This window comes from Heterocephalus glaber, unplaced genomic scaffold, assembly GCF_053883595.1.
Source record: "Heterocephalus glaber isolate CG9 unplaced genomic scaffold, H.glaber_assembly_v1.0 deba00001547, whole genome shotgun sequence".
Classification (NCBI taxonomy): Eukaryota; Metazoa; Chordata; class Mammalia; order Rodentia; family Bathyergidae; genus Heterocephalus; species Heterocephalus glaber.
In genome coordinates, this window is record NW_028258340.1 from 18565370 (window position 1) to 18589208 (window position 23839).

The 23839-nt window shown below is 36.7% G+C and overlaps 1 pseudogene; it reads left to right on the forward strand.

The window, feature by feature from the left end:
* Nucleotides 1-40: 40 nt before the first annotated feature.
* LOC147824363 (ras-related protein Rab-13 pseudogene) lies at nt 41-23711 on the forward strand (annotated as a pseudogene).
* Nucleotides 23712-23839: the final 128 nt, after the last annotated feature.

Genomic DNA, 23839 nt, shown 5'->3' on the forward strand with positions numbered 1-23839 from the left:
TTTTATTTTATCCCATTCCCCCCCTCAAGCCCCCTCCCCACCCTGTGTACAAAAGCTTTATTTCCATTTTTTCCTTCTATTTTCACTTCTTTTCTTGTCCCTGCTTTCCTTTCTCCCTCCCTCCTCCCTTGTTCCCCTTCCCATTTGAATAGTTTCTTCCCATTTCCCAACATCTATTATACATTTCAGTCCTTATTTCCACTTTTGGTTTCTCACACCGGAGAAACAATGTGGTATCTAAACATGTGTGTTTGATTTATTTCACTTAAGAGTATTGTCTCAAGGTCCATCCATTTAACTATAAATGTCTGAAGCTCATCCTTCTTTATGGCAGAGTAGTACTCCATTGTATAAAAAAACACATCTTCTTTATCCACTCATCAATTGACAGGCATTTGGGCTGTTTCCAAGATTTAGCTATTACACACTGTGCTTCTGTAAACATGGGTGTGCATATATCGCTGTGGTATGATGCTTTTAATTCTTTTGGGAAGATATCAAGAAGAACTATAGCTGGGTCAAATGGAACCTCTAGTTTTAGTTTTTTGAGAAATCCCCACACTGATTTCCACAGTGGTTGCACCAGTCTACACTCCCACCAACAGTGGAGAAGGGTTCCTTTTTCCCCACAGCTCCTCTAGCATTTGTTATTGTAAACCCTTCATTCTTGAAATTGTGTATGTCAGAAATTTTGTGCCAGCAATGAAAAGCTGATTAACACAAGAGGGAAGATGCAATGTGTGTGTAGACACATCGAAGAATAGGCCTTGTCCTCTATAAGCTTACTATATTGTTGAAGAGATATAGAAGATAACAAAGGAAAACAAAGTAATAGCCAATTATTAGTAAGAGCTTGGTAAAGTGATACAAACAAGAATGATTGCAACTCAAGTGTCAAGAGTGCTGAAAAGGAGACATGTTGGTGGGTACGGGATACTGGAGGTGCCTAGTGTAGGTAAGCTTCCAAGGGGAAGTGATAGTTTAAACTATGCTTGAAGAACAAGATAGGCTCTAGACAGATAGATGGGAAAAGTGTTCCAGGCAAAGGTGTATTTCCTGCAACAGGAACTGTAAGCCAATGGCTGTAACTGGAGCTAAATGAATGGATAGATAGGTAGTAGATTGGTATGTTATTGCTGTTGTAACAAATTAACACAAGTTTAGTGACTTAAAACAACACAAATATATTATTTTACAGTTCTGGAGATCAGAAGTACAACAAAACTGGGTGATACTACAGAACAAAACAGATGTAAAAATCAAAATAGTGTAAACAAAAACATGAAATACAGCATTTACCTGTGTTAAATAAAAAGTATTTTGGGCTGGGGATTTAGCTCAGTGGTTCCGGCGCCTGCCTCGCAAGCGCAAGGTCCCAAGTTTGATCCCCGGTACCAAAAAAAGAAAAAAAAAAGTAACTATAAATAAAAAGTATTTCTTCATCATTTTGATAAATAATGAGTATGGTCATCTACCAGTATCCATGGAAGATTGGTCCCAGGACTGTCCAAGAATATCAAAATCGGTGATGTGCCAGTCTCTTATAAAATGATACAGTATTTGCATATAACCTATGCACATCCTCTTCTATTTTTTTTTTTTTTTGGTATTGGAGATCGAACTCAGGACCTTGCACTTGCGAGGCAGGTGGTGGAACCACTGAGCTAAATCCCTGGCCCCATTCTCTTCTATATTTTAAACCATCTCTATATTACTTATAATTCCCAATACAATCTAAATGCTATATAAATGCTTGTTATACTTTATTGTTTAGGGAATAATGACAAGAAAAAATCTGTACAGGTTCAGTACTGACTCAATTTTTTCAAGAATATTTTCACACTACAGTTGGTTGAATCTGCAGATGTGGAACCCATGGATTTGAAGACCACTTGTTTTATGGAATCTGAAATGAAAGTTACGCTAAGCTGAGCATGGTGGTGCATGCTTGTAATCCCAGCATTTGGAGGGTTGATAAATTGAATTGAATTGAATTTGAATTGAATTGAAATTGAATTCAATTTGAGGCCAGCCTTAGGTACATAATGAGTTCCAGGCCAACTTGGACTATATCGTAAGATCCTGTTTCAAAATCAAACAAACAAAAAGGCACAATAACTGTAGTAAGATATGTGTCATGTGCAATGGCAATTTAGGGTATAATGCATTTTTCTTTTTCCTTTTTCCTTTTTTTTTTGCAATTTATTTCAAGTCAGCAACTGAAGTCCTTGCTGATCAATTATTTTATTTATTTTTGTAGCCCTGGGGGCATCATGGCAAATTTTTAGAAAAGGCGTGTTATGGGGGTATGTAATGCCCATGTTTATTTTTAGGAGTATTTCTACTGATAAATTATTAATTTTGATTTTATGAGTTGATTGTATTAAGTAATGTGTACTTAATAGGAAAATAAAATATCAATAAAATAAAATATTAAAATTTTAGTATGTAATGAGTGTGTAGAATAAACATTTTAAATATCAACTGTGTACCTGCTTACAAGATCTAAAAAATAACAGCAGAAACAAACTGCTACCTGAACTACAATGAAAATATAAACAAAACTCTACCACTGAAATAATCTTTGCTTCAATTATCACACCCAAGGCAGTCTTCACACATGACAACAGCATGTTCCATATACAAGTCTCGCTTACACTCACAGCCCATGTGCTTAGCTTTCCTTTCCTATTTGGCAGATCATACCTGTCACCCCTCTTGTCTTCCTCTTTTGTCAGGAGCTTCCTATTATATTGTACAATGTCTACTTAGCAGGAAAATGAAATATTAATAAAATAGCAAATATGTAATGAGTGTTTAGAATAAACATCAACATTTTCTATATCAATTGTTTGTTTGCTTACTAAATCTAAAAAATAACAGCAGAAATAAATTCCTATGTGGCTGGGTGCGGTGGTGCACACCTGTAATCCCAGCACTTGGGAGGCAGAGGCAGGAGGACGTCTGCAAGGCCTGCCTAGGCTATATAATGAGGTCAAGGCTAGTCTGAACTACCTGGTGAGACCTTGTCTCAAAAAACCAAAATAAATAAATAAATGAATAAATTCCTATGTGAACTACAATGAAAATACAAATAAAACTCCACCACACAAATAATCTTTACTTCAATTATCACACCTAAGGCAGTTTTCACACAGGAGAACAGCATAATCCACACTCAAATGTTTTGTTTTCCTGTCTTCTTTGGCAGGATATACGTAACATCTTGCTTGTCTTCCTGTTTTCTCAGGAGGTTCTTGTGATGTTTCACTGTCTGTTCACCAGTCTGCTCCAGAATTTTTTTGCAGAGTTCTTTGGGAAGATACATATTGTTCTTTCTCTGTTGTAATTGATCATTTATCAATTCCAGTCCCAATCCTCTAAGAAAATTTTTCCGTGATATTTCGTGCTTGTTATTTTCTTTGCAAACTTTGAAAACAGTTTTAATAGTTTAGTAGTTTAATAGTTATTAGGATCTAATAAAACACAACTAATGGCTAACACTTTGTATTTCAAGTGACATCAGAGTGGCTGCATAACTCATTAACAACAAAATGGCTTTCGTTTTGTTGTAAAAGTGACTATTTCTGGCTGTATTTGTGTTCAGGATTCACCATCAATCTTTGTTTGTTTGTTTTGAGACAGGGTTTCACTATTTAGTCCAGGCTAGCCTTGAACTCAGTATGTAGCACAGGCTGACATTGAACTCACAGAATCCTTCTGCTTCAGCCTCCTGAGTGCTGGGATTACAGGGCTGTGCCGATACACCCAGGACTCCCTATGGATCTTATCATCATGGTGTAATAGTAACAGTATCAATATTACTTTGTTTTTCTTCACACTATAGAAGGCCAATGTTATGCCTTTCTGAAATCCAAAGATTGTACTATACACTTCTCTATTGTGAACTTGGAACATTTTTTCAGAATTCTTGGCTTTGTTCTTGTGAATAATTCCTATACTGGTCAACTGGTGTTCTTTTAGCAAATATAACATCAGTGAGTAACTAATGAGTCAATTGTCAAATGTGACATTTGGGCTACTTTTTGAAATAGGTGCAACAAGTCTGTTCACAATGTCATACGGTTTATTACTACATGAAGAAAGACCTGGTGGCTGAGTTCCAGGATAAATTTCTAAATTCAAGGTATAAAGTGTCTTTGCACCCACCAGGGCATGTATTTTTATATCATATTTGCAAGGTTTACTTGGCATATATTGCCGAATGCTTCAACAACCACAAAATGATGCAAATTGTTCACTTGTCATGCATTCAGATGGTGAATAAGTTGCTTGAGAGTTCAAAACAATGTTTTCAACAAATGAGTGAAGAGCAGCCAAATTGTCAGATTTTTTTTCTTTTTTGGTGGATCTTTTTGATGTCAAAACGTAGACAATTTTGAAGGAAACAAAATCTCTTGAGTGTCATTATTGTTCTAAAAATCTCAACACCACATCTGTCACTTCTCCACAAATCCTTTAGATTCTGCTGATTAGAATGATAAAGTCCTGCTATGAAGGCTTTTAGTTTAGATAGTGAGGGGTCATGATAAATATATTTATGAGTATTACTATTGATGCATATAGGATATTTTCTTTTATTTCATTCATTATTAGTGTATTTCAAAACATCTTGTAGCATATCACCCATTACAAACAATTTTCAACATTGAATTGCAGTGTTGTCAGTCCACCCAATAGGTTTCTCCCCTAGCAAGAGCCTAATAATTTTCTGACCTAGTTCTAACACTGGATCATTCAGGTATACATGATCATTTTGTAGCATTTTGACTAGTCAAATAATTACACAAAACTGTAACATGGCCCATAACGTGGGTAAAACTCACCCATTTACACTTTGACACATGTGTATACACCTTGCTGTTTGTTGTATCAACTGGATGAACATAAAGATTGCTTCCTGTATTCCCCTAGTGCAGCTACTGAGATGCACAGCTGGCTACTGTTATGATAAAGTACATGTTTTCATTAGAAAAGTATGAGGGCCAGGCATTTAACTCAGTGGTGCCTCGCCTGCCTGGAAAGTGCAAGGTCCTGAGTTTGATCCCTGGTACCAAAAAAAAAAAAGTATGGTATGGGTGTCTGCAACCCAGTATGAGGAACCAATTAATTATTGTCCCCTAGTCCTTATAGCATTATGACTGGAACCTTTCCAATTGAGTACTTGGGAGGTGTGGAAGAAGTAGGGTTGGAGTTGCTTCAGTATGAACTTCAGTAGTCAACCCTAGCTTTGATCTTGACTTGACCTCAATTTCAGAGTGGTCATGATGCATGGACAATGCACATTTAATAATGAAACCTCTCCATTCCTTAGCACAACCTTTAGTTCCATCTTTTTGTACCCTATGTCTTGTCAGGAGCAACTGACGTGTTGAAAAAAATGAGGTCAAGTAGAGATCCTCTCAATGTTTTACTTGAAACCTGTAGAGAACATTTATTAAGGTTGCTTCTGTGATTTCCTAAATTTGGCTAGCAGAAGCCTGAAATAAAGAAAACAAGGCAAGTGTGTGAATGGTTTTCACCAGTTTGATTTTTATTTATATAATTTATCAAAAATTATATTTTTGCAGAATATAATCAACTTTTTCTTCTTTTGAAAAATAGAAGCAGAGGTTCCGGCTCGGCCCCTGGCTGGCTGTCCACTCTCACACTGGGCATTTCCCCATCCCATCCCCTGGCCCCAATGTCCACCGTGGCCAAAGCCTAAGATCACCTCTTCAAACTGCTGCTGATTTGGGACTCAGAGGGTGGACAAGACTTGTCTGATTACTCACTTTGTAGAGGGCAACTTCAACACCACTTGCCTCTCCACCATAGGAATTGATTTCAAGATCTGCATCATGGATATAGAGGGGAAGAAGATCAAACTGCAAGTCTGGGACACGGCTGGCCAAGGGCTATTCAAGACAATAACTGCTGCCTATTATTGTGGAGTCATAGGCATTATTTTAGTATATGACATCCTGGCTGTGAAGTCCTTTGAGAATATTCAGAGCTGGATGAAAAGCATCAGAGAGAATGCCTCAGCTAGGGTGGAATGGCTCTTCCTGGGGGACAAGAGTGACATGGAGGCCAAGAGGAAGGAGTAGGTTGATAAGTTGGCTCCAGAGCATGGAATCTGAGTTTTTGAGACATGTGCCAAATCCAGCATGAGTGTGGATGGGACTTTCAGTTCCCTGGCCCAGGACATCTTGCTGAAGTCAGGAGGCCAGAAATCGGGGAAGAGTAACAAGGTCCCCAGTGCAGACCTGAAAAACTCTGTGACAAGAAGAACACCAGCAAGTGGTTCCTGGGCTGAGGGCCCTTTCTTTCCTCCTTCTTTAAACCCTGAGGCTGAGCCTGAAGGAGGCAGGGCTGAGGCCTGTGCAGGGGAGACAGAGTGGGGGCTTGGAGGGATAGATGGACAGGTGGTAAGGAGAGTGGAGAGAAAATGGAGAAGGAAAAAAAGAAAGTGAGAAAATAAAAGAAGGAAAACAAGGGCAGGGAGAAGGGAGGGGAAATATTTAAGGAAGTGAAAGAAAGTGAGGGAGGCAAGACCAGGTGGAGGAAGAACAGAAGACTGAATGATCTCAGGCCTTGAACTTTCCCTGGAAAGTTAACCTAAATGCAAATAACTAAATGCAAATATACTGATTTATTCTGTTACTGGATCAAGTTTTAGGGTCCTTTACGAGACTGGCTCAGCACCACTCTCTGAAGACTTGTCACATTGCATGGTCTTTCTCAGTATTAAAGGCCACTATTGGCACAAATGTCAAAAAAAAAAAGAAAGAAAAAGAAAAGAAAAATAGAGGCAAAGATCAACATATGAGGAGTGAATATTTCAGCTCAAATTGCAAGCCAAATTAAAAGATTTTTCTACTGTCAGTACAGTAGAAAACAATCAGAAGACTGTTTTGCTTTATCAGACTATATTCTTAAGTAAGATAAATGCTGTGGGTTAGAGAAAGAAGAAAGAATAGTCTCTGGTCCTAGAATCTCAAGAATCTGGACCTGCTTTCTGACAGTTTCCTGACCTGACCCCCCTCCCCGCAACCTGGGGGACGGCATGGTTTGACTTGTGACAAACAGGGCCAAAGAAAGTCCTGGAAAAAAAATCCCTGAGTTCCATCTGTAATATAGAAGCTGCAGAGACCCCTGAGGACCTAACAGGATTCAGTGGGGTTTTTGGCAGTGACCTGTGGTAACATGTGTCCCCTGATGACCAGAATCCTGTGACTTGAAGGTCATCCATGCACTCCTTCCTTGCTCACCATCATTCCTTGGGGTTGTGCGAAGTTCCACAACTGTGACACCACCCTAAGAAGGATTGGAAAATTTAAGAATGACTTAAGTTCATTCTTAAGTCAGAGTCAGACTTAAGACTTGGTTTAGAGTCAGAAATTCAGTTTCAAAAAATAAAGGGGGAGAGAGAGAGAGTGAAAGAAAGAGAAAGTTCTTGATTATACCCAAGTTTATGGAGGTCTTGCTATAGTAATTAGATTCCTATTTTCTGCCCTGTTCTAGGAAGAAATAATCCAAAACAAAATTCTTCAACTTCACAAGTAGCATTATGAGTGGGACCAATGAGAAGCTAGGTGTAGCTCTAGTCTGATAGACAGGAGCTGAGGGAAGAAGGCAATAAAAATAGGAAAGTTTCCTCCCTTTTCTCCTCCTGTCACACGCTTTTCCACTTTCTTTATCTCTCTTTGTCTTCTTTCCTTCATTCTTTTTTGTTTCTTTCATTCTCTTTCTCTCTTCTCTTCCTATATTTTCTCTTCCCTTTGCCCTTCCTGCTCTGATTCTTTTCCTGTTCTGTCCTGTCCTTTGCTGCTTTTTCCTTTCCTTCATCTTCATCTCTCTTTTCTTTCTTTTTTGTTTTTTGATATTTTATTTTTATTAGTCCATGTTTGCAGTATGTACTGGTTATATCCATCATGGTTATATCCATATAATGATTATATCCATCATGGGGGATATGTGTACGTACATACATGCACATAGCACATCTTAATTCTTTCTTTTTCCTAGATTTTTTTTGAGATATGGTTTCACTCCATAGTTGAGGCTGGTCTTGAACTCACTAGGTAGCTCAGGCTGGCCTTAAACTCATGGTGATTCTCTTGCCTTAGCCTCTCAGGTGCTGGGATTACAGGCATGTGCCACCATCCCCAGCTTCTTAATTCATTTTTTTTTTGTCCTCTTCCTCTCTCTCCAACCCTTCTTCCCCTCCACATTTACAAAAGCTCTATTTTCATTTTTTCCTTTCAATTCTTTTTTTTTGGTAAATCTCTTTCCCCTCTCTCCTAGCTCGTTCCACTTCCTATTTGAACAAGTTCTTCTTCCTAATATTTCTCCTCAATTCTGCTTCCGATTTATAATTTAGATTTCTCATCCAAATGAAGTAATATGATATTTGAACTTATATGCCTGATTTATTTCACTTAAGATTATGGTCTTGAGGTGCATCCATTTACCTCAAAATGCCTCAAGCTTATCCTTTTTTATGTCAGAGTAGTATGCCATTGTAGAGTATATACATATCACATTTTCTTTATCCATTCATCTGTTGTTGGGTGTATGGGCTGCTTCCAAGATTTAACTATTATGAACTGTGCTATTATAAACATGGGTATGCATGTATCACCGCAATATGATGTCTTTAACTCTTTCAGGAAGATACTTAATAGGGGTCAAATGGAACCTCTAGTTTTAGTTTTTTGAGGAATCTTTATACTGATTTCCATAGTGGTTGGACAAATTTACATTCCCACCATCAACAGAGAAGGATTCCTTTTCCCCCATGGCCATGCCAGCATTTGTTATTGGTTGATTTCTTGATGATGGCCATTTTTTTCTGGAGTGAGATGGAATATCAGTGTTGTTTTAATTTGCATTTCTCCCCAGTGATGTTGAGCATTTTTGTTATATATTTATTGTCCATTTGTATTTCTTCATCTGAGAAGTGTCTATGCATTGCAGATGCCCATTTTTGAATTGGGTCTTTAAATTTAGAGGGTCTAATTTTTTGAGTTCTTTATCTATTCTTGATATTAGTCTTCTGTCTGAGGAGCAGCTGGTAAAATTTTTTCCCCATTCTGTAGGTTGTCTCCACTCTGTAGTTTCTTTGGCTGTGCAGAAGCTTCTTAATTTGATGACATTCCACCTGTTGATCCTTTGTAATATTTCCTGTGCATCCAGAGTTTTGTTCATAAAGTCTTTGGCTACACCTATGTTCTCAAGAGTTTTACCTGTTCTATCTTCCAGTAGATTATTTCTGTTTTTTTAAATTTAGATCTTTGATCTATTTTGATTTTAGTTTAGTGCATGGTAGGAGATATGGGTCCAGGTTCAATCTTCAGCATGTGGAAAGCCAGTTTTCCCAGCACCACTTGTTAAAGAGGCGATCTTTCCTCTAACAGTGGCATTTGGCTCCTTTGTCAAAGATAGGGTAGCAGCAGGGCATGGTGGTGCACGCCTGTAATTCCAGCATTTGGGAGGTTGAGGCAGGAGGTTCGCTGTGAGTTCGAGGCCTGCCTGTTCTACAAGGTGAGTTCAAGGCCAGCCTGAATTACATAGTAAAACCCTGTCTAAAACAAACAAATAAACAAACAACAACAAATCAGAACCCAAAAGATAGCTAAGTGTGCCTGAAGTTGTTTCTGCATCCTCTATTCTGTCCCATTGATCCAAAAGTCTTTTTTTTTCTGTTTTGTTTTTCTTTTGTTTTGCCAGTATCATGCTTTAAAAAAAAATCACTGTAGCTTTGTAGTATAACTTGAAGCCTGGGATTGTGATGCTCCCTGCTTTGCCCTTGTTGCCCAGAATTGCTTTGGTTATTCTAGGTCGCTTCTGGTTCTATATAAGTTTTAGGATTTTTTTCTCTAGTTCTGTGAGGAATGCTATTGGTATTTTGATTGGAATTTCATTAAATCTGTATAACAGTTTTGGAAGTATAGCCTTTTTCATTATGTTGGTTCTGCCTATCCAGGACAGGGAATGTCTTTCCATTTTCTGATATTCTCTTCGATCTTCTTTTTTAGGGTATTATAGGTTTCATTGTAGTGATCTTTCACTTTCTTGATTAGGTTAATTCCAAGGTACAGTGGTACCCCAGTTCATGAACTTAATTCCATGATTCTGGTTGAAAACTGAACTGGATGAAAACTGAATCAAATTTCCCCATAAGATCAAAATTGAATCTAACCATTGAATTTGATTTTGTTTTTGTCCAATTTGATTCTGTGACCAGAGTCATAAAAATAATTAAGTTCATGAACTGAGGTACCATTGTATATTAATTTTTCTTGATGCTATTGTGAAAGGTGTTGTTTTTCTAATTTCTGTCTCAGTGAGAATGTTATTGGTGTACAGGAATGCTATTAAATTTTGAGTGTTGACTTTGTATCCTGCTGTGCTACCTAATGTAGTTACTAATTCTAGAAGTCTTTTGGTGAAGTTTTTTGAGGTCTTCTATGTAGAGGATCCTGTCATCAGTAAATAATGATAATTTAACTTCTTCCTTTCCTGCCTATATTCCTTTTATTTCTTTCCCTTGTTTAACTGCTCTGGCTAATGGTTCCAGAACTATATTGAATAAGGGTGGTGAGAGTGGACATCCTTGTCTTTTTCCTGGTTTTAGAGGGAAAGCTTTTAGCTTTTCTCCATGTAGTATGACGTTGGCTGTTGGTTTGTCATAGATGGCTTTTATCAGCTTGAGATAAATACCTTGTATTCCAATTTTCTGTAGGTTTTTTTTTTTATCATGAATGGATGTTGAATATTGTCAAATGCTTTGTTGGCATCTTTTGAGATGATCATATTGTTTCTCTCCTTGGTTCTGTTAATATGGTGTATTACATTTAGTGATGTGTGTATGTTGAACCATCCATACATCCCTGGAATGAATCCTATTTGGTCATGGTATATAATCTTTTTGATGATTTCTTGTATTCTGTTTGCCACTAACTTATTGAGAATTTTTTTGAGTGCTGTTTATGTGGTCATGAATTTCTTTAGATGATCATTATCATGGAAGTATCTTATTTCTCCATCAATTTTGAAAGATAATTTTACAGTATACATCAGTCTGGGTTGGATGTTGTTTTCTTTCAGGGTTTGAAATACTTCACTCTAACCTCTCCTTGACTTTAGGGTTTGTGTTGGGAAGTCTGCTGTAATTTTGATGGGTTTTCCTTTATAGGTGGTTTCTTTTCTCTAACAGCTTTTAATACAGTATTCTATTCTTGTGTTGAATTTCTAGAATCTTGACTATTATATGCCCTATTGTAATTGTTTTCTGATCATGGCTATTTGGGGTTCTATATGCTTCATTTATCTGTATGTCAAATTCTTTTTCCATCCTTAGAAAGTTTTTTGCTATTACTTCTGTAAATAAGTTTTTTATGCCCTTTGTGCTATCTTCTGATTTTTCATTGAGTCCAACTAATCTTAGATTAGTCTTCTTTGCATTGTTCGGCAACTGCTGGATGAATTTTTCATGGTTTTTTGCTATTTTTAAGGTATCTCTCATTAGTCCATTATTAATCACAGCCCTGTCTTCTAGGTCTGACATTCAGTTCTCACATTGGTTGATTATTCTGTGCATACTTTCAAAAGAGATTTTCATCTTCTGGATTTCTGTTTGAGACTGTTTTATGGGCTCCAGTTCTTTTCTGTGTTGGGTGTTCATGGTTTGTATGTCTTTATTTAGCTCCTCTATTTTTTTCAGTCTCTTCTTTGTACTCATTAATCATTTGTTTTACTAGGGTCATCATCTCTTTAATTGTTTCAGCAGTTATCTCTACTTTGATTTTTTTTTCAGGAAGGGGCTTGTGCTTGCCAGGACCTTGTGCTTGCCAGGCAGGTGCGGCGCCACTGAGCTACATCCCTGGCCCTCTACTTTGAATTTGCCAAGCATTCATTTGCTTTGTCACTTCCACTGCTACCATTTCAGATATTTTCCCTGTGTGGTTTTTTATTTCTTCCCTCTTGATGCTTCCTGGATTTGCTTTCAGGGAACTTGGAATTTTGGGGGGAATTTTGCTTCCATGTTTTTTCATTTTGTTTATTTTTGTTTGTTTTCTGTGTTGAGGCTTGCAAATTGCTTATGGTGGATACCTATGTCACTAGTATTGCCATCTCCTTAGGTAACAATTACTTTTGAGACATGTCCTCTAGGCCTACCTAGCAATTGGTCTTTGGGTCTTTTCCAAGACCCAACCACCTCCATTTACTAGGGTGGAAAGTTTGCAGCCTGTTTGGCCCAGCACCTAGTTATTTGGTAATGGACTGTATTGTTCTTTCTGACCCCCAGACAATCAAGATACTGGCATACAAAGAAGATCTATTGATAGCAACAACTATGTTACTTTGGCTGAAGTAGTAAAATCAGCAACAACAATAGTATCAAACACAGACTGGATAATAACAAACTATAATAACTGACATTTACCTTTAATCATAGGAATGAGATCTATAGTTATTGAATGTACTCTTAAGACATACCAGATATTTATTTATAGTAAATATCTAGTCAAAAGATCAATTTTACCTCCATTCACAATAGAACAGTCTTCAGCTGTAGTAAGATATAGTTAACTTTTGATTCACAAGAATAAGTGATTATACTAGTACAGATAAGGTGCATGAATGGGAGTGTGAAGAAAGAAAAATAGACTTTAAAAAAATTAAGCAGTGGGGCCAGGGATTTAGCTCAGTGACACTGCGCCTGCCTTGCAAGTGCAAGGTCCTGATTTCTATCCCTGGTACTGGGGAAAAAAATTAAGCAATGGAAGATGGGAAGAAGGTAATAAAGTTGATATAAATGATCCTATTAAGGAGTAAAAGAAAATTAATAGTATTAGATAACAGTAATGGAGAAAACCAATAAGGAAAAGGATAAATAATAAGGGATAGAGATTAAACTAGAGAAAAAAAGATAAAATAAGGGAACTAATTGAAAGAGAGATAGCAAGAAGAGAAGAGAGAGAGATCGAGATCTTAATTAAACAAATAAATCAAAGTGAAATAAAGCAAGTGGAACAAGAAAATGGGTGATAGAACTCTAAACTCCACCAAAGTATAAAATAAAAATAAAAAATAGCAGGAAGTGGGAGGGGTAGGGGAAAGGAAAGAAGGGAATGGAATTAATATAAGAAAAATGAAAAAATGGAAACAAAGTCTTTGGGAAGAAAGACTTAGGGAAGAATGAAGGACTTGAAGGGAGGGCAGGGGAAGAGGTAAAAATAAGAACCAAGAGAGATTATGTAAAGGGGCAAATTTCCAATGATGAATGTCATTATATTGTATACCTAAAATATACCAATAAAATGAAATTTTAAAAAATAAGAAATAGCACTAGAGGAGTAGAAAAAAATTGGGTAGGAAGGGGGCTAGGTATGATACAGCAGAGTCAAAGTAATAATATGGAGAGGATAGTGGGTTAATACAGGAGAAGTAGAGTGACAGAGAGGGAGAGAAAGAGAGAGACAGAGCAGAGTATGGCAAATTAGAAACAAGAGGAGGAGTTAATGTGCTGTTAATTTCTTTTGTGAAAAAGAATTAAGAAATAGAATTGCTGTGGGATCTTGAGGTGAAGAAACTATATAGAAAAATGAGAAGAGGGAGAGAACCCAGAAACCAATAACGCCAAAACAAATAGAAGAAAAACAAAACCAAATAAACAAACAAAAAATCATAAAAAAACACAGAACACATAAAAAAACCCAAACAATACCAAACCAAACCAAATAATACAATACAGAAAAATCCCAAACTCTGAAGATATCCAACAGAATCTCAGTTTAAATACTCGAACAAGAGAATGTATATGTAATTCATATCTAACCACTTTGCCAGGAAGCCTGGGAGATGGCAAAGACTGGCATGTGACCAGGTCCTCACTCTCTGAGTTCTGCAGTTTCTTCAGGTTGTATGTACACACCTTCTGGGGTCCACAGACCCTGCCACTCTGCTTGGGGTCCCTCATCCACAGAGAGTATTCGTAGAGGTTCTGCAAGCAAGGGCAGCATTTGCAATTCCTTCTCAACTGCTGTATCACAGAATCTATGAGTTTGCATAATTCCCCATTGCAGTCTGGTTGCAGGTTACTCCACCCCAGTGTTCTCCACATATGGGTGTGTACTCTTGTGACTGACATGGCATGCTGGAGTACGCAGCAGGAATCAAACCAACTCAGTCTGTGGCTCAGTCTGTGTTTGAGGCTAGCGCCTGTGACTCCACAGTCCATTAACATGCAGGACTCATGCTAGGATATTCAGATGCACTGCCTACATCTCAGCTAACTTGCAGTTCACAGCAATGGTTGCAGCCAATCTGTGTGTGCTTGTCTTTGACTCAGCACGCCCTCTGGGCAAGGGGTCCATTTAGCCTCGTGTGGAGTACCAGGACTGTGTATGTACACTCTAGTGAATCGGTTGTCTGGATGGGGCAGGTTCATGAACTGCTCTAACTCAGCTAGGAAGCCCTTTGCCTGTATATCTTCTTTCTTACTTGAGTCTGGTTGGGGGCTGGCCCAGTCCATCATATGTGCTGGAGTGGAGAACACAGCAATGCTGCTTTCCCCAGTGTTTGGAAGGGGAGGATATATGTGTGAGGCCAATGAACACAAACTGTCCTAGGAATCTGGTCTCTGCAGCAATAGATTTTCCCTAAGACTTTTGCTTCACTATCCAAGATGCCTACTCCCCAATGGGGCAGGAAGCAAGGGTTGGCTGAGGTGCTACAGCAGCGCTACTCCCCCCCTTTTTTTAATTGTCCATTTATTTGGTTTGATCTATGTATCTATCAGTATTCTGTATTAATTTTCTATTTCAGCATGAAAGCCTCTCTCTCCCTGTATTAGTCAATGCTTATAAGAATCAGTTGTAGAAGAGTGCAAAATGTCTGTCTGCACACTGAAGACCCAAAGGATTCAGTTGAGGGCTTGGAGTCCATGGCAATGTTCCACGCAAGTCTGTATCAGGAGGCCAAAGGATCCGAGATGGGAGGCTGAAGGATCTGCGCCAGAAAGGCCCAAGGGTTAGGGCTGGAAGATGGAAGATTTGTGCCAAAAGGCTGAAGGATCTGTGTCAGAAGGCTGAGGGATCTGCACTGGAAGCCAGGAGACAATGTCCTAGATGAAGACTAGGATTGAAGCTCCCCTGAAGAAAGAAAACCGCCAAAGCTCTTTTGAAGAAAAACCACCAAAACTCTTCCAAAGAAAAGCAGCTGCAATGAAGCTCCTCCAAGGAAGACCAGCTGAAATCCTTCCCTCCTGTTCTCCTTTTACACCATTCTGACAACAATCTTCCTTAAAGTAGGCCTTCCGTGCCCAGAACCATGTTGACTCAATTCAGCTGAGCATTCCCCACTCAAATTGACAATTAATCACCACACCCACCTTCCAAATACCTTCCTTCTCAGTGGCTCTTTCTTCTGAGCTTCTCCAATGCAATGCCTTCTCTAGTCAGCTATGTTGGCTCTCCTTTTTTGGTTTTATGAGACAGGGTCTCGCTATGTAGTTAAGGCTGCCCATGAACTCACTGTGTAGCCCAGCCTGGCCTCAAACTCAACTATCTCTTTCCTTCTCCTTCATATTCTTTCATTTTTTCCTCTGTACTTTCTCTCCCTCCACGATTTTCTGTCCCACTCTTTATTTGGTGAAATGCTAATATCTGAGATTTCAAAAATATGTGTCCATTTTATTTGATAATATGCTAATAACAAGTTGATTTTGCATATTGTATAAGAGAAATTCAAATAATAGGGGTGACAGTGTAGCTCAGCGGTAGAGCACTTGCCAGGCATTCGTGAAGCCCTGGGCTCCATTCCTAGCCTCACACCTGCCTTTCAGTTTCCCTTCTAGCAAGGCTTATAAAACTCTATACTTATATAAAAGTGTAGATTTATATGTTTAAACAAATCATTATCTTTACTTTTGTCACTTAATTATACATATTTCCATAGGAAGGAGTACTGTAAAAGACTGTATCACATGCACTCTGAGGAGGTTGCCCTGAGACCCCCATCCTACTCTAGCTTTCTCTGGGGTGGAAAAGGAGGCCGACACAGTCAAATATCAGTACAGGAGAAACATCACTTCCTTGTAAGCTGTATGTCTCTCAGAGGACAGAATGTTCACACCAAATAAATGAACTTCTTTTTCTTTTTTAGACATTCAGTGTTACAGGATATATAATAATTTTTAAAAAATGTTCTATTTTAAAATTTTTGCATCAGAAGGGCTTAAACCCAGGGGAACTCTACAAGTGATCTACATGCCCAGCACTTTTTATTTTTTATTTTGAGACAGTGTCACCAAGTTGCCAAGGCTGGCTTCTTGACATTGGTCTTGGGAATAATTTTTTGAATATAACACCGAAAGCATATACAATTTAAAAGTTTTTGCACCGCAAAAAAAAGAAATCAACAACAATTTAAAAATGGGAGAAAATATTTGGAAATCATATATCTGACAAGGAGTTAATATCCAAAATATGTAAGCACTCACACAACTCAAGAGCAAAGAACAACAGCAAACAAAACACAAATAATCCAGTTTTTAAATAGGCAAAGAGCCTGGATAAACTTTTCTCAGGAGAAAGCACACAAATGACAAACAGGTAAATGAAAAGATGGTCAACATTACTAACCGTGGGGGAATTGCAAATCAAAATCACAATGAGATATTACCTCATACCTGTTACCATGGCTTTTCTCAAAAAAAACAAAAGAAAGCTAGTGTTAGTGAGGATGTGTCTAAAAGGGACCCCTTGTACATTGTTGATGGGAACATAAAATGGCACAACCATTATGGAAAACTTTATGAGATTCTTTAAAGAATAGAATTACCATATGATCCAGAAATTCTACTTTGAGTATATATCCAAAATAAATAAAACCACTATCTCAAAAAATAACCCCAAAACCCCCTGCTCTTCCATGTTCACTGTAGCATTATTCACAGTAGTCAAGAAGTGGAAATGACCTAAATGAATAAAGAGCATTACGCATGTTTTATCCTCCACTTCAAGAAAAGGAGATCCTGTTATTTGTGACAATATAAATGAATCTGTAGCATATTATGCTAAGTGAAATAAGCCAAGCACAGAAATACAATTACTACATTATCTCACTTGCATGTGGAATCTAAAATAGTCAAAGAAGAACATAGAATTGTGTTTGGTGCGGTGGGAAGTTGAGCAAGAAGGAAATTGAGAGGTGTTGAAAAAAGGATCCAAAGTTTCAGTTATGCAAGACGAATGAGTTCTGGGGATCTAATGTACAGCAATATGCTCCATTATATGTCTAGAATTTGCTAAGAGTGCAAAAAGTATTTTTAGCACAAAAATAATGATAACTATGTGAGATGATGGATGTGCTATTAACTTGATTTTGGTAATCATTTCAGTATATATGTATATCAAATAATCATGTTGGATATCTTAAAGATATGTGATTGTATGATTGTACAATAAGCTTATATTATTTTGTCAATAATACCCAGATTAATATAATCAACTTATCTTTGACAGAAGAGCAATGAATAATACAATGAATAAAAGAGTTTTTCCAAAAACAGTGCTGGAACAACTAGACATCCACATGTAAAAACATGAATGTAGGCACAGACCTAACACCTTTCACAAAAATTAACTCAAAACAGGTCATGGACCAAATGTAAAACATAAACTATAAAACTGATAGAAGATAACATAGGGAATCTTGAAGATCAAGATAATCTTGGATAAGGTGATGACATTTTAAATTCCACACCAAAGTCATTATCTTGATAAAATATTGGTAAGCTTCACCTCACTAAAATTATATTTTTCTGTTCTGAGAAAGACCTACCAAGATAATGAGAAGACAATCCATAAACTTGGAGAAAATAATCATGGAAAACATATCTGATAAAGGACTGTTATCCAAAAAAGAAGAATTTATACAAAGAGGATTTTAAAGTCAGCAATATAAACAAAATACATTGAAAAATGAACAAAAGATCTGAATCTACATCTTACTAAAAAAATACGCAGATAAGAAATAAGCAGAAGAAAAGATGCTCCATATTGCATCTCATTAGTGAATTGTAAATTAAAACCACAACAAAATACCATAACACATCTATTAGAATGACCTCAATCCAAAAAAATGCTAACTAAATGTGGGAGAGGACGGGAAGCAACAGGAATTCTCATTCATTGCTAGTGGGGATGAAAAATACATTCGCTTTACAGCGCCTGGAATGAACTCAGGACCTCGCAGTTGCGAGGCAGGCGTGGTGCCACTGAGCCAAATCTCTGGCCCTGATATGGCTGCTTTAGAAGGTAGTTTGTCAGTTTCTTATGAATCTAAACGTACTCTTACCATATGATATAACAGTTACACTCTTTGGTATTTACCCTAAGGAAATTTTTTTTTTTTGGTGCCGGGGATCGAACTCGGGTCCTTGCTCTTGCGCAGCAGCGGCGAAACCACTGAGCTAAATCCCTGGCCCCAACCCTAAGGAAATTAAAACATACCACCCCCAAACCTGCACGTGAATATTTCTAGCAGTTTTATTTATAATTTCTAAACCTCGGAAGCTACCAAGATGTCCTTCAGTAAGCAAATGGATAAATAAATTATGACATATACAGACAATGGAATATTATTCAGTGCTAGAAATAAATCATCTGTCAAGCCATGAAAATATATAGATGAAATCTAAATGTATATTACTGAGAGAAGCTAATATGAAAAGGTGACATATTGCATGACTTCAACTATGTGACAATCCATAAAAGGCCAAACTATGGAAACAGTAAAGAGATCAGTGGTTGCCAAGGATTGGGTTGGGGGGATGCATAGGCAGAGCACAGAGGATTCTTAAGGCAATGAAAAAAAAATCTTTATGATACTATAATGGTGGATACATGTTATATATTTGTCAATATCCATAGAATGAACAACACTGAGACTGAAACCTAATGTAAGCTGTGGACTTTGGGTGATATTATTGTGTCAATGTAAGTCCATCTTTAGTAGTAAATGTACTACTCTGGTGTAGGATGTTGATAGTGCAGAGGTTTCTTGTGAGCATATGCGTGAGCACATGTGGGTGTGTGTGTGTGTGTGTGTGAGTGTGTGTGTGTGGTGGAGGTATAGGGAAACAGCCTGTACTTTCCACTCAGTTTTACTGTGAATGTAAAACTATCCAAAAATTAAAGTGTAGTTTTTAAAAAGGAGAAAAATGAGTTAAAGCCAGGTATAAGGATTTTACAGAAGTGGAAACACAGGAATTAAACACATGAGATTTCTCAGCTTCATTGGTGGTTTGGAAAATATGTCAAGGCCCAAATTAAATACAATTTTGTATATAACCAGTTGTCAAAATATTTCATTTCTTAAATGTTTTCCAAGAATGTGGATTGACAAGCTGTCATATATATTGGTGTTGGGAATGGATTTAACTCCTTCAGGTGAAAAGTTACATAGACTATGACTGAAGCAATCCAACTTGTAGATGTACATGCAAGAGACACCTCTAACACATGGTGCTACCAGGCTGACATTGATGGGAAAACTTAGTGACGTTGATGGGAAACCTAGTAAATTTTAAATGAAATGTATATGAGAAATGTATGGGAAAAAGAGATCAATGGAATTCTTAAAACTCTTGTTACACAACTTTCATTCATTGCACACCGTGAAATATATACACACATATATACACATAGACATGTGTGTATGCATATGTGTGTGTGTATGTGTGTATATGTTGCTGGCAGTAAAACCCGAGACCTCATACATACTAGGCAAATACTCTACAACTGAGCCCTCTGCATATGTATTTTATTACATAATGTGTTTATTTTGTACTAACCTTGTGTGAGAAAGAGTGCATTAAGTGTAAATAAAAACTGGATTTTCATTTCTCAGGAAAAGATGGTGAACGTATAACATTTGAGAAAACATTTATTAACACTTGTCATCAACCATGGGGATCACAGTAGTATTACTGATTACATGAAAACAGAAATCTGTTACAGAATCATTAGAATCTACCTCAAAATTTTGCTGTTACTGAAAAACTGTACCTGAAGGAGATTGAAGGTATATGACCTAATACTTTTCACTGAGATGAAATATTCACTCAAAGTTAATTTTATTAATTTTCGGTTTGAAGTTTTATTGTTCATGTATATAAAAGCTAATGCAATAGCTATAAATATACTTGTGTTATGAACATAAGAGGGATTTCCATGAAAATAAAGAGTCTCAGATACTTCAAGAAGGAAATAGGTGTTTCAGTAATTGTTCTTTTTCCTTAGTTTATGTAACTAAAATGAAGCTTTTGAGTGTTCATTCCATTGAAGATAAAATGTGACATTAATGTCAACACCATTGCAAATTCAATTAAAAAGTTAAACTTTTTAAGTACAAAGTTTTACTTTTGAGAGTATAAAATGGTTACTAATTTTGGAACAGCAGAATATTATGGTTGAAAACAGTGTTCTCACTACATTAAGAAATGTATAAACCAAAAAGATATTTGTAATAGGTCATAATGAATATATAATTCATAACTGTACCCAGAAAAGAAGTAATAGTCTAGGGCCGGGGATTTAGCTTGGTGGTTCCACCGCCTGCCTCTCAAGCACAAGGACCCGAGTTCGATCCCCAGTACCAAAAAAAAAAAAAAAAAAAAAAAAAGAAGTAATAGTCTACCAATTGAAATGAGAAATCTAAATATTGTAAATATTTTCAAATATTTTAATACACAGAATAAGTGAACTATAAAATGTTTGTGAAGCTGATATTGAAAGCTAAAAATACTTTTAATATAGGAGTATGAATTTTCTCTGCTTCGTTTCATCAGATTTTAAAAATATTTGTGCCTTTAGGAAACTATTTTGTAAATCAACCTTAGTATCTTACAATAACATTAAACTTGTATATAAATTAGCCCTTTCAAATTTGGTTGCATTTTGTTTAAAATCACTGGAAATCTTTGAGGCTTCTAGAAAACTGTGAATATTGAAAACAAAACTTGCAAAAAATGAAGACTGGAAACTTGTCTGAAAAAAGGAGGAATCGAACAAATGTAATGATGCTAGCACAAATAGTTTGCACTATTTAATTTTAAATTTCTATTTTTAGGTATTGGAATATCTCACTTTCTGGAAAAAAGTCTCTTGATGGAGTTCTGATTTTTACTTCAATAAATTATTATCAGTTTTAGAAAAAAGGCCAGAAGGCTCTAATTTTGCAACACTCAAATTTGGGAAAACATTCCCAAGTATTGTAGTGACAATGTACTGGCTCCTTTTTGTCTTGTGAAAGTATCTATTAAAAAGGGAATCAGGAGAATCATTTGGTAAATATTTACACACTTCAGTATTTTTAACAACTTACATGCTACTTAGCAGTTATTTTCTCAAGGAAATATTAGACAACCACCTTTTCATTATGTACCTTCTCAAAGAAGGGCACAATACCACTGATAAATTCTTACTGAAGAAAATATAAAGCAGCCTGTATCTAATCAACCCTCCAGATTTAATGACTCATTTAAAAGAAATACAGAAAACAGAAAACCATATTAAATCACACCCTGGGAACACAATCAGCAGAATCTCAGAAATTCTACAGGACAAAAGCAGTGACCAAGTTCCTTCATAAATAAGCTATAGGGAAAAGAAACAAGGATGAAGGTGGAGACTCATGATTAAAAGATATTTAGAAGACATATCGACCAATTGCAATATATGAAATTTATTTGACTCCTTATTCAAACAAAGAAATAGAAAAAAAGAACAAAGAACAGAATTTGCCAAACACTGCAGAAGTCACTACACATGCCCCATCCTCATTACAGCCTCTTTCCTCTAAAAGTAACCACTATATTGACTTTTAAGATAATTATGTCATTGCCTTTCTTGATGGGTTTATTATCCAATGTGCATCCATTGACATTCTAGTTTAGTCTTGCCCATTTAGAAATAAGTTAATGTGTCTCTTAGGTCTCTTTATCTATAGCTTTTCCCTTCACCTCTTTCTTTTCTTTAAAATGTATCTCTTGGAGAACCCAGAACCCAGCATATTTGTCCCACATTTTTCCTCTGGTCTGGGTTGTTTCATTTTGTTTGTTTCTTTTAAAAAAAATTTGGGCCATACTAAAGAATGAACCTAGGGCCCCCAGGACTGCACATCTGGTGCACTTTAACATAGTCCTTTGTGCCCTATATTTTCTGAAAACTGGTAGCTGGATGCAAAGTCTTGACCATATGCAGGGTGCCTCTCTTTGACAGGACTATGGGGTGGTGTTGTGTTCTTTAATCAGGATGCATATAAAGTCTACTTTCTTTTTTTAATAATAGCAGACACTTATGCTCACTTTCTTGCCCCATTCAATTCATTGGTGGATGAAAAATAATGATATTCCAACTTTACAATTTTTCATTAAAAAATGAAGTAATTTTCGATATTATAGTACATAGATTAACTTTATAAAGAAGTGAATCTGATTTTAAATGAGTGGAAATCTTAGATTACATTCTAAACCTCCAGATTTTCAGAATAAACTGTGAATGACTGACATGGAATAAGAATTTTCATCATGTTTGATGCAAAATTGTTGTGGCCTAGAATCTAAGACTCTATGCAGATCCAGAACTTACAGTCTCCCAAATAGGATCAGAAGGGTGCCCAATTTACCTGTTTCCGTTTTGTGAAAACTGTAGAGATAGATAGAAGTGTTGCATCTCTCCCCAAAGCTGAAAGACACTTAAGACTAATTTCTTTAAAATTATAGGGAAACTGTGCCCTAGGAGAACTGATGTAGAAAAAATTGATAATTGAGAGAGGCTCAGAGAGGAAGGGGCTGGGGACCAGATATAGTCACCAAGATCCTGTCCCCTGTTCTATTCAGACATATCCAAAATTGTGCTTTACTGATCTCCTAGGTGTCTCTCAAGCCAATTAATTTGACAGTCAAGATTAACAGCATGGTGGTACACACCTCTAATCCAGTACTCTGGGAGGCTGAAACAGGAGGATGGCAAGTTTCAAGCCCAGCTTGGGCAATTTATCAATTTAGCAAGACTCTTTCAAAATAGAATTTTGAAAAGGGCTGGGGATATAGCTCAGTGTGAAGGCCCTGGGCTTGATTCCTAATATTGTCAAAAGATTAACCATCACAATATGTGTTCAAAGCCACTTTCAGTGAATTGATCTCCAAACTTAGGCACATTAATATCCAAGGTAGTATGAGATTTTTACCAGTATGATGACTCACTTCATTCTACCACACACATATAAATAAAAATCAAGTTCAGAGAAACTAGATGTTCAGTTTTTTAGGTGTGAGGGAAACAGTTAATGTCTAAAAACTATACATCTGGAATTTGCCATTAATCAAGGGAAAATGGTAAACAAATTATTAAAAGGACATTGGGTAAATACCTGCAAAAAATGACTAATCACTAAGCGGTACACCAAAAACCAATTCTTTCAGACCAAGCTCATTGTGTTTTTTTGATAATGTCAGTAGGGCAATAACTCAAGAAGAAGCCATAAACTTGTATTTTGTTTTCAGGAAGGCACTTGGAAAATTTGTCCTAATATTTCTAAATTTTTCAGGGGTTTTTAGAGAACAGAACCTATTAACCATTTATGTGCTTTTTTTATTTGAGAAAAGTTTATTCAGGCTTTTTGCCCATTTTGAATTGGAATTCTATGTGTTTTGTTTGATTTTGTTTTTTGCTAATGAATTGTGTGAGTTCTTACATATTTTGGAAGTTAACTGCTTGTCAGATATATAATTTTCAAGTATTTCTTCCATTTTGTTAGT